Raw genomic sequence first — 14,751 nt, forward strand, 5'->3', positions numbered from 1 at the left:
GTAGTCTCTCTCCATCGACCGTAGGCGGAGTTTCAGGGGACCAACACAGACTGACACTAGCTTTAGATGTCTGCACCTGTGCCTGTCCAGACACGAGAAGCCAAGGCATTGCTGGCTGGGAGAAGGCTGGACCCAAGGTCTTTGCCGCTGTTTCAAGCACAGTTTTCCTGGTGAGAGGCTTGGCAGGGGTTTGCCCTCTCCCAGCTCACCTCAGTCTCCTGGTCCACAACCTTGGCACTGACAGCTCTCGTGTTGCCTTTGTAAGCCATAGATCCTCGGCGACTTCTCAGCTGCACACACCCAAAGCAGCCAAAACATCTGCTTCTAGAAATCTTCTGATATTTGTCTGCATATGGAGAAACCCAGAAGGGGATGAATTTGGATGTAGGTTTCTCAGTGCAGTACGGATATATCCCATGAATTAACTAATGTATAAACAGGATTTTAATGCTTAATGTTTGTAATTCCAGCCTTAGAGAGGACTGTTTGAAAATACACCTCATCAGGATTCTGAAAAGCTTCTGTTTCCAAGCTGTAATATTTAAAGTTGTGTCACACCAACCATGAAAAGAATTTCATTAAATTAAAGCAAATTAAGATTAAAAATATATACATTTATTAAAATAAAATGGAATTTAATTTGGTATTTGCCATTTAAAAATATACCTTTTACAATTTAATTTAAAATCTCCAGAAAAGCTAATTAGGTTAATTTGGATAATTTTTAAAGCTTTTCCTCAGTGGATTCAATTTTAATTTTGGGATTAAATGAACAGCTAATAGAGACATTCCAATTTTTTACTTGTACATTTGAAGTTTGCTTAAGGATTTTTTCTTAACAACTACCCCTTCAAAATAACATTGCTTTTCAATGACTATTTAGAGCACATGTGACTTATTAGAAACTTAAAATAAGCCATCGGTTATTACATTTGCATGACTTAGTACCCTTTCTTTGAGAAATTACTTTGCTAAAATAGCATGTTTTAATCTGCTGGTACTACTTGTTTGGGTAATGACTACTGAGTTTTACCAATACTTTTAGAATTTAAGAACTGAGCAGCCCTCAGCAGCTATTGATAAAAGACTTGGTGCTAACAATACTACTACAAACTCATGCATTTTCTTCCATATCACAGTACATACATATGCTCTATAAAATTAATTTAATGAAATCAAAATGATGTAAAATAGTGTGGAGAAAAGAAAAAAATAGATGGATAATGTAGATAGTGTAGATAATGACCCTGGAACGTTCCCACAGAGGAGAAATAGTTAATGCTCTTGTTAGGCTGGTAACAAAGCCTCATTTGAAAGTTTCACAGACAGTGGTTTACCTGGGATCAAGTGATCTGTAATATCAGATGAATGAACAATTTATCCATGCTAGAATGATCTGAAATATTTCACCTTTTTCAGTCTGAACCTTCTGATACTTATACCATCCATTTACCATTTCCAGTTGTTCATAGACTTTTCTATACCTCAGCTAGGCTCAGTACTGCAGATATCAACCGTAAATGGTGTCTAGTATCATTCGTTACATCCTAGGGAGGTGTAGCCAGGAGATATGACACAGGCCACATGGGAGGACTCTACTTTTCTGGAGTGGCAGCAGGAGGCCAGCAGATACTCTGTAGCCTCACAGAAAGAACTAGATACCTCAGTTTAAGCAACTGAAATAAGCCTATATAATGACCAAACCCTGTGTTAGGCATGCAAATCTTGTACCTTGCCTTCAGTCTATGGTACACTGAGAAGAAGAAAGATACTGCCAGTAGAAGTAAATACTGACCAATTATCTAGAGGTGAAAACCAGCTGAAAACACATGAGATCTCCTATATGCTTTATTTTGCTAATAAAATATTATGGTAAAGCAAAGCACAGACTTAGTTCTGCAGGTGCATATTGTAAACCTGTTGGGAAATGAGAGCACAAAAAAGTGATATTAGGTATATCTCCTATTTCTCTTTCGGGTGTCAAACAGACCATACATGATTTTACAGTTGTATTGATAAAGAAATCTATCCATGAGTGTTTCCGAGAAAAATAACTAGTTCTAGAGTGAAAGTCCAGCTGACCAGATTTGCGAGCAAAAAAAAGCATCTACACATCATTGGGACTGAGCGATTATCCCAGCAGGCTGCCTATTCTGGACGCATGATGGAGAAGGCTTTTGCCAATTGCTGTTTAGCTTGGCAGCCCCCCTGGCAATTATACTCAAAATGAATATACTCTCAAACCAGAGGATACATATCATTCCAGAGCAAATACCAAATGGGCAGATGAGGGCTAGAGTATAACAGAACCATTTTAAATATTGTGAGACAGAGAGAGCCTCACATACTATTGCCTTCAATGTGTTCTGACAAAAACTGTGCCATGAGAATCTTACATTTCTTTCACAGATAAATGGCAGTGCTAGTGAAGTCAAAGATGATATTATATCTAATTGTATATCCAGAAGTACTAATTTGTCCTGTTTTCAGACAAACAGGCTGATCTTGGACACATTTGCTAGACCAGGCTCACACAGAAGTTAAACCCAATTTTAAAACAAAAAGCAAGACATTAATTTTTAGTGACTGGGAAATATAAACAGGATGAAGGAGACGACATCAACATGACAGTTTGAAATCAGTAGGAACTTGGCCCACCAACCAGCCTAAGGCTTTTTTTCTGTTGTTCTCAGTGGGAATCCATTTACTAAAATAATACTTTAGTTCCATGTGCTTCAACACTGGATGTTTGAAGATCTCAACATTTATATCCTAGGCATTGTGAAGCTAACACTTTATATGCATGAAAATTCATAGCATGGCATTCAACTTGTATCTGATTGATCCAAATTTTTGTGGTGTATAACAAGTGAAGCTCTGACAGAATAAATATGATCTGACTCAGATATTTATGTCTGAAAATATATTCATTTTACCTAACAGACCTTCTTGTTTGGAGTATTAATAAGTCACGAGTTCCAGCTCCTCAGCCCAGAGGAGATTAAGAAGGCAATGTAAGTATGGTTCATAAAAAACAGTAAGAAAACTTGAAAGTCATTGTGCATTTCTGCCACGTGCTTGCCTGGTGCAACAGCTGATTGGCTTTTACATATTAACCCTTCTACTCAGATAAAACTCAGTTAAGTCCAAGACACACATCAGCTAGTTGATGTCTTTTTAATGTCTGTTTAGTGTCATCTTCTTACCAATCAGTTCTCAAATTGCAGACAACAGTGATAATACCTCAGCTTACCACCACAAAGGTCACTTGCTACAGCAGGTCAAACCAAAGACAGTTGAAATGCAGGGTTGCAAAGCATAAAAAAAGGTTAATATAGTTCCACATAAAGCAAGCTCCCTTTCCCCACCACCTGCGCATCTGTACCACGAAGGACAGGCCTCCACCAGGTTCTCCAAGCACACACACAGACTACATAGTCATCCGCTCCTCCTCAGAGAGTAAATGAGAGCCCCAGGCTGTGACTCATGAGCCTGCACAGACTGAAGAACTCTGTCCGATAAGGCAGCTCTATGATTTGTAAATAATCTTTTCAGCTGGGGCGCTTGGCAGCTCCCAGACAAGGATGGATGCTATCCTTCGTTTTCCAGATAAGGAAACAGAATATTTCTTACCTGAAAGAAAAGTATGTGAAGCAACACGGAAAGTGGTGAGCTGGCCTGGGACACAGGACAGCCCTTGTCTCCCAGCTGCAGGCTGTGCTCAGGGACCTGCATCCTGCTACCTTTCTAGTGTTGCTTTACCTTTTTTTCTGGCCCATCAATCGAGTGCTAACAATAACATGAGAGGCAACCGCATGTTGTCTAGCCAAGATCACTTTAAGAAATTAAAGGTGTTATAGTCTAATCCATTTCTTCAAATTACAGTCAATTGAGTATAAAGTTTTCACATCCCTGGAAAAGTTTCACCTGAACCACATTTCCCTACAGTGTACGACAGAGTGTAACACAGCTAGTTATCAAATGGCTTCTCAGCATCTGATAATTAGACCTGTGCGAACAGTTCATACAGCTTCAGCATTCCCTATTAATTAAAAGAGCTTTGCCCTTGAGCTTCTTCAAGAAGCAAGGAAGTTTGGGAGAAGATTGGCATTGATTTTTAACAAATATTGGTATAATTGGGGAAGGAGAAAGAACTACAAAAAAGCTAATTTGATATTAAGAAGGTTAAAAAGGATGACCTAAAGTGATAGACTGGTATTGATCACACACAGAATGATGGAGGGCTGATAGGGATGCAATTTGTGCTGAATAACAGTATGGTAGCATAATTAATGCCATTCAGGAAGGATTATGGAGAACAGATTTTGTCACGCCAATACCATTACTGGAGGATATTAGAAGTTTAGTTGATGAAGGTAATTATATTGACATAACAGATTTTGACAAAGTATTTTACATCATGTTGCAGGACTTTCTGTTTAAAAATAAGTTTTGTACAAAATAAGTATAATGCTATAGGAAAAATAGGATGAAAAACTTCACAAGATTCTCTAGTTCATCCTCCAGCTGCAGATGCTTGAATAAGAAATGGATTTCAAATGGAAATTGGACTGATAACATTTCCAAACAGGAGGTTTTTTTTAAATGGTGTTGCACAGAGCTCCTCTTCTTGGTCCAGCACTGTAAAATATCTTTATTATTGAATTGAACACAAAAGAATCATTGCTACTAAAGTACAAATTCTAGTAGCATTCTAAATGATAGGAATGGGTCAGGTAAACACAGAGACTGTGGTACTACAAGTGCTACTTTCATTTGAACAGAGAACTAGGTCAAATATCCAGGTATGGAAAAGCAGTATCCTGTAATTCAATGACTCTGAGAAGAAATCTAGTTTAAGGAAAATAGCAAAAGAAAAATAAGCTCATAGCATGACTGTGCAAATAGGAGGGCTAGTATGATGCTCAGATTTGTAAATAAAAATAAATCTGCTAGAAGTAGGGAGACCATATACCACAAAACTGAGAAAAGCTATTTGAGATTTTTTCTCTAAAATATTTTTCATCAGAAAATTTAACATGTTCATGAGGAGGTAGAATTTAAATAAAACTTTCTTTAGGGGAAAAAATGGAAAAAGGTTCTTTCTTACCACAATACTACCTCTGTATTTTTAACTATATATGTTTCATTTTAAAATTTAATGTGACTTTTAAAATGTTAGGTAACATCATATCATATTAAAAAAAATAAAAAATTAAAAAATTAAAAAGTCAAAACTAAAATGAAGGGTTTGATACTTGCTGCAAGATTACTTTTGCATCTACAGTTGTAGAAATTAAGATCTTCTCTTTTTTATAATGATTTGGGAAAGGAAATCTCTGAAATCTCAAGTTTTCTCTCAGTTGAAATTGTAATTCAAATATTGGATGCTGAGTCCAATGCCAATATTTAAAAATACAGGAAGCCAAGAAACGTTATAAACAAGCTGCAAGAATGATGTGAAGTCAGACTTCTTCAAGATATAGTTTGGAAACGGGCTGGGAGACCAAATGTTTCCCGTAACTTACTAGTTCAACAGAAGCATAACAAAGCCCAACAGGAGAACCAGAAGCCAAATGAATTTCAATTAGGAATTAGGTAACAGTTTTTAGGGCAGGTAATTACCCACTGGAACAAATAACCTGGGATTACCATAAACCATTCAAAACTTGGAGTCCTTACTTTTCTAAAAGGTGTGCTGTTGTTCAGTTACAAATTTAGGACTCAATGCTGAATTTCTGAGGTGATGTCCTGCAGCTTGTACTATGCAGGAGATCGTCTTAGTTTTAAGCCTGAGAGTATGGGGAAAGAAACAAGACAGCGATCAGACCCTGTTCCGTTCAAGCAGCTGCCTTCCATACCAAAGCATATTTGGAAGAAACAGCACCACCTCCCAAAGGGTCTGACGTGATGGAAAGGGGTCAGGAATGGCAGGAGCCCTCAGAAGTAGGATCCCAGTCCTGCAATGGGAAGAACTAAAGATTATAGACCAGTTGCAGAGGAGGAGATACCCGAAAACAAGTGCAGCCTTATATCTACAGGTACAGCACTACGGCCAAAGCACTTCCTATGTCCCCACCATTTCCATGCAAGAGCTAAAAAGAAAAAAAATATGAGTAGACTTTTTTTTTTTTATGGTGATAAATTAGATTATAGGTGGAATGCTCTGAACAGGACCAAGTGGGCAGAACGATTCCAGTCAATAATTCAGTACTGTCGAGGGAAAAAAGGAGAAAGAAAATCTAAACTCTGGAGAACTAAATGAAAAAGAGAAACACACAACACACTCAACACACCATGAAAAATTTCTTTCCATGCGGATCATTGGCACATCACTCTGACTCAAATTCTGTGTCAGTCAGCTTTTCTTCAAGTGTAACTACAACTTTTGCTTTTTAAAATTTTCATATACCAGATAAGTTTTTTTAAAGTCCATAACAACAATGCTTTTGCCTTACAGTTTTAGATTAAGAAATATATTTTTCATACTTGCTAATCTTTGTATTATGCTTGTTTCAGAAAAACAGACTTATTAAAACAGATAATGTTATAAATACAAAGGTAATTCTGTGGATTTATTCGTTTCAAGTACAAGAAAATTTTCTTAGTTCAGGCAAAAAAAATGTTCTTATACAATAGATCAAGCATAAGCAGATGTTTGCATCAGTATAAGTAAAGCATCTTCCTTATCTATTTGAAATTCAATAAATACAGCTAATCTCTATCTACTCATCTCTCTGTCCTTAGGCAGCAAGTTCTCAGACCACAGACTGTCTTTTGCTGAATGTTTGGAAAGTGTTCAGCAAATTGTGGGCACTGGCACAAATAAATAATAACACTATTGTCATTGGGGATGCTTAAGTAAAATTATACCCTGTCTTAACTATTAGGCTCCTTTTACAAAATCCCAGATGAGTAATGAAGTTCAGAATCCTGGTTTTCATTCATCTTGTTTCATTAGAAGTTTTCTTTCAACAAAATACTAGAGTCACTATGCATTTCCAGTTTCATATACTCTTTCCCTAGGCAAATGCTGATGCTGAAGACAATCCCTCTTTCTCAAATGCTCTGTAACAGATTCTATCATCTGTTTTATTTCCTAAGTTGCTGGTTTTTTCCTCTTAAAAATAAGGTGTTAGTTGAAACCTTTCAGAGGGAAGAACCTGAAACTTCTTTTGGGTGCTCCTTATCATGCTTAAGGGATGCTTAAGTTAACAGATCAAGCAAGGGAGTCATAGCATGGAAAGAGGAAGCATCAAGGAGCAACAAGTAGCCAGCCAGGCCTCAGAGAGGACACAAGAACTTCCTAGGATGGAGGAGACTGGACAGAGTTTGCTTCAACTCAGCAGGTCACTGAGTTGGCTAAAGCAAGGACTCATCTGCAAGGGCATAGTTATTGATAGTTTTTCATTTCCTTTCTGCCTTTCTTAAGAGCTTTAAGTTCTCTTGATTTCAAAACTCAATTATCTAGCTTTTACTCAAAAAAAAAATTGGCTTGTTTCAGGTACAAAAAAAAATAGTTTTTGAGGGAGAGTTTAATATAAGAAAAGGTCTATACAAATTCACCTAAAAACTTTCTCTGACTCAGGATCCTATGACACGTTCCAGGAACAGAAAGAGGACTGCCTTTGGTAGTGTCCCCACAGCATGAGAAAGAATAGAGTTTTTTCACACTGGGAGGCTTCACTGCTGTCAGAAGTGGAATAATAAGTGTGAAAGAAGGAAAAGAGTGGAAAAATAGGAGATATTTTGAATGAAAACAGGCCTTCTCACCCCTCCACACACCAAAGGTCCTCCTTCATGGAGGACAGGTGCAGAAGAGAACAAGCAAAAGTGAATGAAGAGGAAAAGCAAGGGAAAGTATTCAAGGGGAACAAAGAAAAGTGAAATGAAGGATAAAGGAAGGTTGGGAATCATGAAAAGGTTGGCAGCAAAAGAAGAAAAGCAGAGCAACAAACTACATAAAAAGATATTTCCCTCCCATCATCCAAATAACTCTTAATTGACCGAAATTGAGTGAAAGTTTCTTGTGATATTGAGCCTAAGAGTGAGGAGGCAAATACTGCTCAGATAAGATGATCTGAGATCCCCTTAGAGAGTAGATATTAGAGTCAAAGGTTCCAGAACAATTGGAAATGATATAAAATATAGATCATACACAAAAACAATTAGCTTTCCTTACAAAGTTATATTTTCAAAAGAGGAAGATGACATAAATGCTCAACTCCTCCTTCAGCTCAGTACCTAGAAAAGAGGTGCATTTTTTGGAAAGTGAAGTTTCTAATACCCTCTGATCTTCCCATAAAGAAAGTTACAATAGGGCAGTGCTATACGGTAAACATGGATGTGGTTAATACAGCCCCAGTGTTTAATGGTATGGATAAAAAAATGGGAAGTTAAAACACACACACACACACTCACACACACCAAAAGCTCTTTTCTTTAACCACAAAGCTGATCTTCCTTTAAGTTTGCAGGCCCTGCTGCCAACTAAGATGCAGTTTATTTCAAGAGTTCCAATTTCAATTATAGTTTGTTTTTTTTCAAACAACACAGTCTTTCTTTCCCTTTCTTCCCCTGTATGAGCCAATTTGTCCTTTGCAAACTGCCCTGAACAATATGCAGTAGCAATTTTTCTTGTCCTCAGAAAGAAAAGAAAAAAGGCTAAGATTATGTTCAAAACTAGTGGTTCTATCTGTGACTAACACTTTTTCGACTTTTGCATCCTTCTAGATGGCATATTTATTTACATTTCCCCAGGTTAAAGTAGATAGAATTAATTAATGCAGATAGATAAATCAAGAAGAAAGTTAAATGACAATCTGGTGGCCAGAAAATTCTCAGATTGGGAATGCAGGCTTGCATCTATCCCAAAGCATTGCTATATATGAGTAACCATCAAAAAGGAAGGCTCTATTATGTGGGGTCTCCAGGGGCCTGTCCTGGCTCCAATACATTTCAGTATTTGCCTCATGATTCAGCTGATGGAAGAGAGCATGCATATTAAATTTGCAGAAGGCAAGAACCTAGGAGGAAATGAAAGTTTAGAAAAGGACAAAATGATCTTGACAAAAATGGAAATAAGGTACGGGGAAAAAACGGAAAGGATTCCAACAGGGACAAATACAAGGTACTATAGAATCAAATCAACCACACAGATACAGAACGGAAAACAGCTGGCTAAAATCAGTTTTGTAGAAAAGGATCTGAAACTATATCGAACAGGAATTGAACTTAAGTCAACATCACAATACTACAGGAAAGGCAGATTCCTTCAGGTGCTAACAGGATTCTGCAAGTACCAAAGAGCTAGAATATAGCACGCAAAATACATTAAATAGTTCTTCTACCCTGCACTACAAGGGTCGAAGATACTGCCTTGGATACTGCCTTGTTCTCAAAACAAAATTTCCCTCTGCAAAAACCCACCCATGTGGGCCAGCTGGAAGGAATGAAGAGGAGACCTGCAAGAACAATCAAAGGCCTAAGAAACATGACCCTGGAGGAAAATCGAGCAGTGATGTTTTGAATCTAAAGAACATAAGACTAAGACATGACATAATAACATCCCTCAAGCACATAAAAGGCTGCTGCAGGGAGGGATTGAACAGTTAGTTCTCTGTGTCCACCCAGGAGAGGGGGAAAAAGCAACAGACTTAAATTTTAACAGCAAGGATTCCACATTAACACAAGGGAATTTTCTCCATTGGCAAGAATAATGAAATGCGGGAATGGATTGCCTGAAGAAGAGGTCAAACAAACCTTCCTCCAGAATGATAAAAGGTATAACTGACCCTGCTTTGGAGTAAAGATAAACTCCAAATTTCCTTTTCAGCCCTATCATTCTCAGCTTGCCTATATAATAAAAAAAGAAGCAAAGGTCTTGCATCCTTTAAAAGCAATCTCTCCTCCATGACTTGCCACCGTCTTTGGCTGATTAGATAACTGTGTTGCTGTGCTCTCTTATTTGCCCTCCTCGGATTAGCACACAGGTTTTATTTAGTCCAGAGCTGCTGCCTATACTCTCCAATTTCCTGTGCATACTCTAGGGCTATTTCTGCTTTCTGTACGCAATACCCTACAGAGGATACAAAAACCTTTATGGATGATTAATAGCTAGCTTTCAAGGCTTAGAAACTACATCTTAGGGATCAGTCAGCTAATCTAGATCTTGGCCAGCTTCTCTTCTGTTCTTTCAAACAGAGTGACTGTTCAGCTCAATGTCTTTCATTCTTTCAATTGTTTCTCTTCATTATTAACCATCTATTCAGATGTCTATTCCTGACTTACACCACTTTGCTCAACAGGCCATCACTGCTGCATTCCCAACAGATAAGCAGAGAGACTGTAACCATTGATCAAAAGAAAATATCATGACACAGAAGTAATTCAGGAATTAGTTCAGTTTTCCAGTTCTCTGTATTCAGTTTTCCCCTTTTCAGCTCTGCACTGATCAGGCTGCATTGTATCTAAGGGAGAACACACCATTTTACTACACACTGGGTAATGTATACAATTTAAAACAGCAGAAGTTCTTTCCTTATGTTACTGGAAGAAAGATGAATAATAATGTTAAAATTAGTTACAGACAGTATGTGGTAGATGGACTGTTGCCATATGGTGGTTATGTAAATTAAACAAATGATAAAATAAAGATCTAGCACTTATAAGCAACTTTTGTACGCTACAGAAACCTAGACTGCATGTGCAAGACCTACTAGTCTCTCCTTGTGGGAAAAGATGACAGTAAAAAAAAAAGAAAAGGCTTTCTTACAAGGCATTTTAACAATTATTTCAAGGAAAATACAAACCTCTTATTTGCTTAACATCCAAAGAATATTACATCTAATCCAATATTCTTGTGTGATATACAAGGTAGTCTTTTTCTCATATCAACTTAAATGTCTTATTTGCACTTGGTGAAACAATCTCCCAGTAATGCATGGCTGTGTTGCCTATCTAGAAAGGTATCTGACTATACTTTGTGGACAGCTGAGATGATCAAGCTTAGGGAAACAAGGCCTCTATCTGGAAGCCTTCAAAGCTGCCTATCTCTCTTCCTTGACTCTATAGGGAATTTAGAACAAGCTTTAGAAGACCTTATTCTCTATATACCTGTTACCGAAACAAAAATTAAGTACTTCTTACACTTGCTCTACAGGTGAGCAAGATACTTCTCCCCACCAACCTTCCACCACTGCTCAGTAAACTTTAAATACATTCTAGAAGCAGTATTTCAGACCCCAAATGTAGCTATTATATAGTGAACTGTAGATGCACTTACTATACGTAATTTAGAATATTTCAATTTTGTATTAATTCAGCAGACAGGGACAATAGGCATTCAGAGAAATGGGTAATTGGACCAGAAATCATAAAAACAGTTTCTTCTAAAGCTAACCTTCATTTCTCAAGTTATAATGAAAGCATAACACTCTCTACAGAAAATAAAAGGTGTGTAACAGCTTCCTGAATGTTTGACATATAGCATGGATTAGATTCAGGACTCCTACTGTCCCAACACACAAAACATGAATATTTTTTCTCTGAACATATGCACAGAGGCTAATTAACACAAAATCTTTTTTCCTTACAGAAAAAGAAGTCTTCAGGCTTTATTAGAAGAACAGGAAAGCAATTAACTAAAGATTAAAGGGACTCCATCTGCATGAAGCATGATAGAAAATGCCAAAAGGAGACGGAGACAGGTAACAGAGGATAAAACAAAACAGAGAAAAAGAGAGAAGAACAGAAGGTTAATATTAAAATCAACACTAGAGATCTTTTTAAATAACTGGTTGAAAATCAGGTGGAGAGGACATGTTTAATGTAGGCATAGCCTTAGGCAATAGCCTATGGTAGTCTATGGCCTCTGCTATTCAGCAGGTCAGATTATGTGTCTGTAATGGTCCTTTCTGGCCTCAGAAAGCTAAACACTTGTATGAAGACAGAAGTGAATACTAAGCATAAAATCAAGGAAAAGCGTAAATCTACATGGAACTAAAAAACATACATTATCATGATAGCAGAGGCAGTATTTAAAAAGCCTGTTTCTTCTTGACATCTCTGTCTAAATATATACTCCTCCGTCAGTTTTCACAGGAAGTGATATAATTTATAGGGAGCAGTTGCTTGGCATCTTTCTAAATAATGACTACAGGACCACTTTGCCAAAATTAACATCATCTGTGACCCTTTTACCATAGAACAACAATAGGCTAATATATGATCCCCTATACAGATTTCTAGTACTGCAACATTGCTTAAGACCCATACAAATTGTGCAAACTGCAAGTTTGTGCCACTACAGCCATACAGGTTGTTTAGTGGATCTAATGTAGCTGTTTCGTAGCACAATTCAATGGAGGTGAAAATCTCTATTCAGAAGGTGTCTGTGTTAATACAGTGTGTCCTATGACAAACTGAGACACATATTAACTGGCTTACTTCCATCAACTTTTATGTTAACAGATATCTGAAGTATCACAGAACCACGGAACGGTTGAGGTTGGAAGGGACCTCTGGAGATCATCTAGTCCGACCCTCCTGCTCAGGAAGGGTCACTTAGCACATGTTGCCCAGGATTGTGTCCAGACATCTTTTGAATATCTCCACGGAAGGAGACTCCACAACCTGTCTGGGCAACCTGTTCTGGTGCTCTGTTACCCTCACAGTAAAGAAGTTTTTTCTCATGTTCAGACCGAACTTCCTGTGTTTCAATTTGTGCCCGTTGCCTCTCATCCTGTCGCTGGGCACCACTGAAAAGAGTCTGGTCCCATCCTCTCTACACCCTCCCTTCAGATACTTATACACATTGATAAGATCGCCTCTCAGTCTTCCCTTCTCCAGGCTGAACAGTCCCAGCTCTCTCAGCCTTTCCTCATATGAGAGATGCTCCAATCCCTTCATCATCCTAGTAGCCCTCCGCTGGACTCTCTCCAGTAGCTCCATGTCTCTCTTGTGTTGGGGAGAGCAGAATTGGACACAGCACTCCAGATGCAGCCTCACCAGGGCTGAGTAGAGGGGGAGGATCACCTCCCTCGACTTGCTGGCAGCGTTCTTCCTAACTCAGCCCAGGATACCATTGGTCGTCTTTGCCAGAAGGGCACGTTGCTGGCTTATGGTCAACTTGTTGTCCATCAGGACTCCCAGGTCTTTCTCCGCAGAGCTGCTTTCCAGCAGGTCAGCATCCAAAAGTATGAAGTATATTTTCCCCTTTAGTGGAAATGGTGTGGGAAGGAAAATGGATAGGGATAGAATCCCTTTCAGTAAGAGAAATGCAGTGAGGTTCAAGGGGTCTCAAGGTCCTTAGACACACTTTTACTGTGCACAGTGGTCAGAGGTTTTGTCACAAACACTCACATCCCTCCCAGCCCTGCAGCAGATATTAGATCTACTAAAAAGTCTTTTGATGGATGCAAGCATGAACACCTCAAACCCGCCAGACAGCTAATGAGACACCATGGACAGAGACATTCCTGCCTGGGGCAATAAGTGAGACTCCTTCCAAAAAGGGGTACTTATCTATAAGGAATCACCGAACTTCTGCTATTTTGAGGTAGAACAGAAAGATCTGCAATTCCCAAGTGACAGCAAGGACTGAAAGGCAGGAACTTCATGCTGGTAGCATTTCACTCACCTAAAAGCAATACACAGACTGCAGTAGGAAAATAATAATATATTCTAATTCTGATATCTTCCTGTGCTGTCACACATCTCTGTTAAAATCATCTGGTTGTGAGGTATATACTGCAACAACTATATTAGATGATAGTGATGAGATGGATACCAGGATGGAACAATCCTCCAGCTGAAGTTCTTCAGAGCCTGAAGCATATCGCTCACTCTGCAGAACTGAAGCTTCAGCTACCCATCAATCCCCAAGTTTAGGAGGAGCAAGAGATCTGACCTGGGTGAAAGTGCTGGCTGCAGTACATAGTGATAAGCAGAAGGCCCAAAGAGAAATAGCATTCTTGGAAATCTTATGTCTAGGATAACAAAAATAAGTCATAAGTGCATGGGCACACACAGTCAATAATATACAGTCAGAACCTCCATAGCCCAGGGAATGAGCCAGTGTCACTTCTCTGAACTGGAGGAAAAACTGTCATGCTAGGGCCAGAACACTCTCAAGCTGTGCCCTAAATTATGCCACAGTCACAGGCAGTTTCAATGCCAAAAATGCACTTGATACCAGGTAAGTTAACTCCAGACAGCTATATTGATCCCAGGGTCCCAGATGACACATCTTTCCTCATTGTCATAAAACGCTGCAGTGTCAAGGAAGTTGGCAGGATAGCATTAGTAACTGATGACATAGGCAGCAAAGGGCTGGACAGCAGGAACTGTCAGGGAGCAGCAAGTGTGGGGCTGCTCCACGAGGGAAGATGAGCTGGGAGCTGAGGGTGACCACGACATTGGGGAGTCAGGCAGGGGAGTCAGGCAGCCTCCTCACCAGCCAGACACAGTCCCACAGTACCTGTGCAGCATTAAGTTTTGGTGTGCAATTTAGGGATTTAGCACATTGAGTCAAGATTTCTGAATGCTCAGAATTGCAGATATAACCATTGCAGAAGCAAATTCTGCAGTTCATTTGCAGCAACCCCATCATTTCACTTAAGTATTAAATTCAAGCTGCATACTGTGTGGACCCAATAAATCTGACGCAGTGCTGTAGAGTGCACACACATGTAAATAGGCCCACAGACAACGGATTGGCATCCATGCAGTAAACTCAGCATCTTCTGAAGA

Source organism: Apteryx rowi, unplaced genomic scaffold (assembly GCF_003343035.1).
Source record: "Apteryx rowi isolate R43461 unplaced genomic scaffold, aptRow1 scaffold_526, whole genome shotgun sequence".
Taxonomy (NCBI): domain Eukaryota; kingdom Metazoa; phylum Chordata; class Aves; order Apterygiformes; family Apterygidae; genus Apteryx; species Apteryx rowi.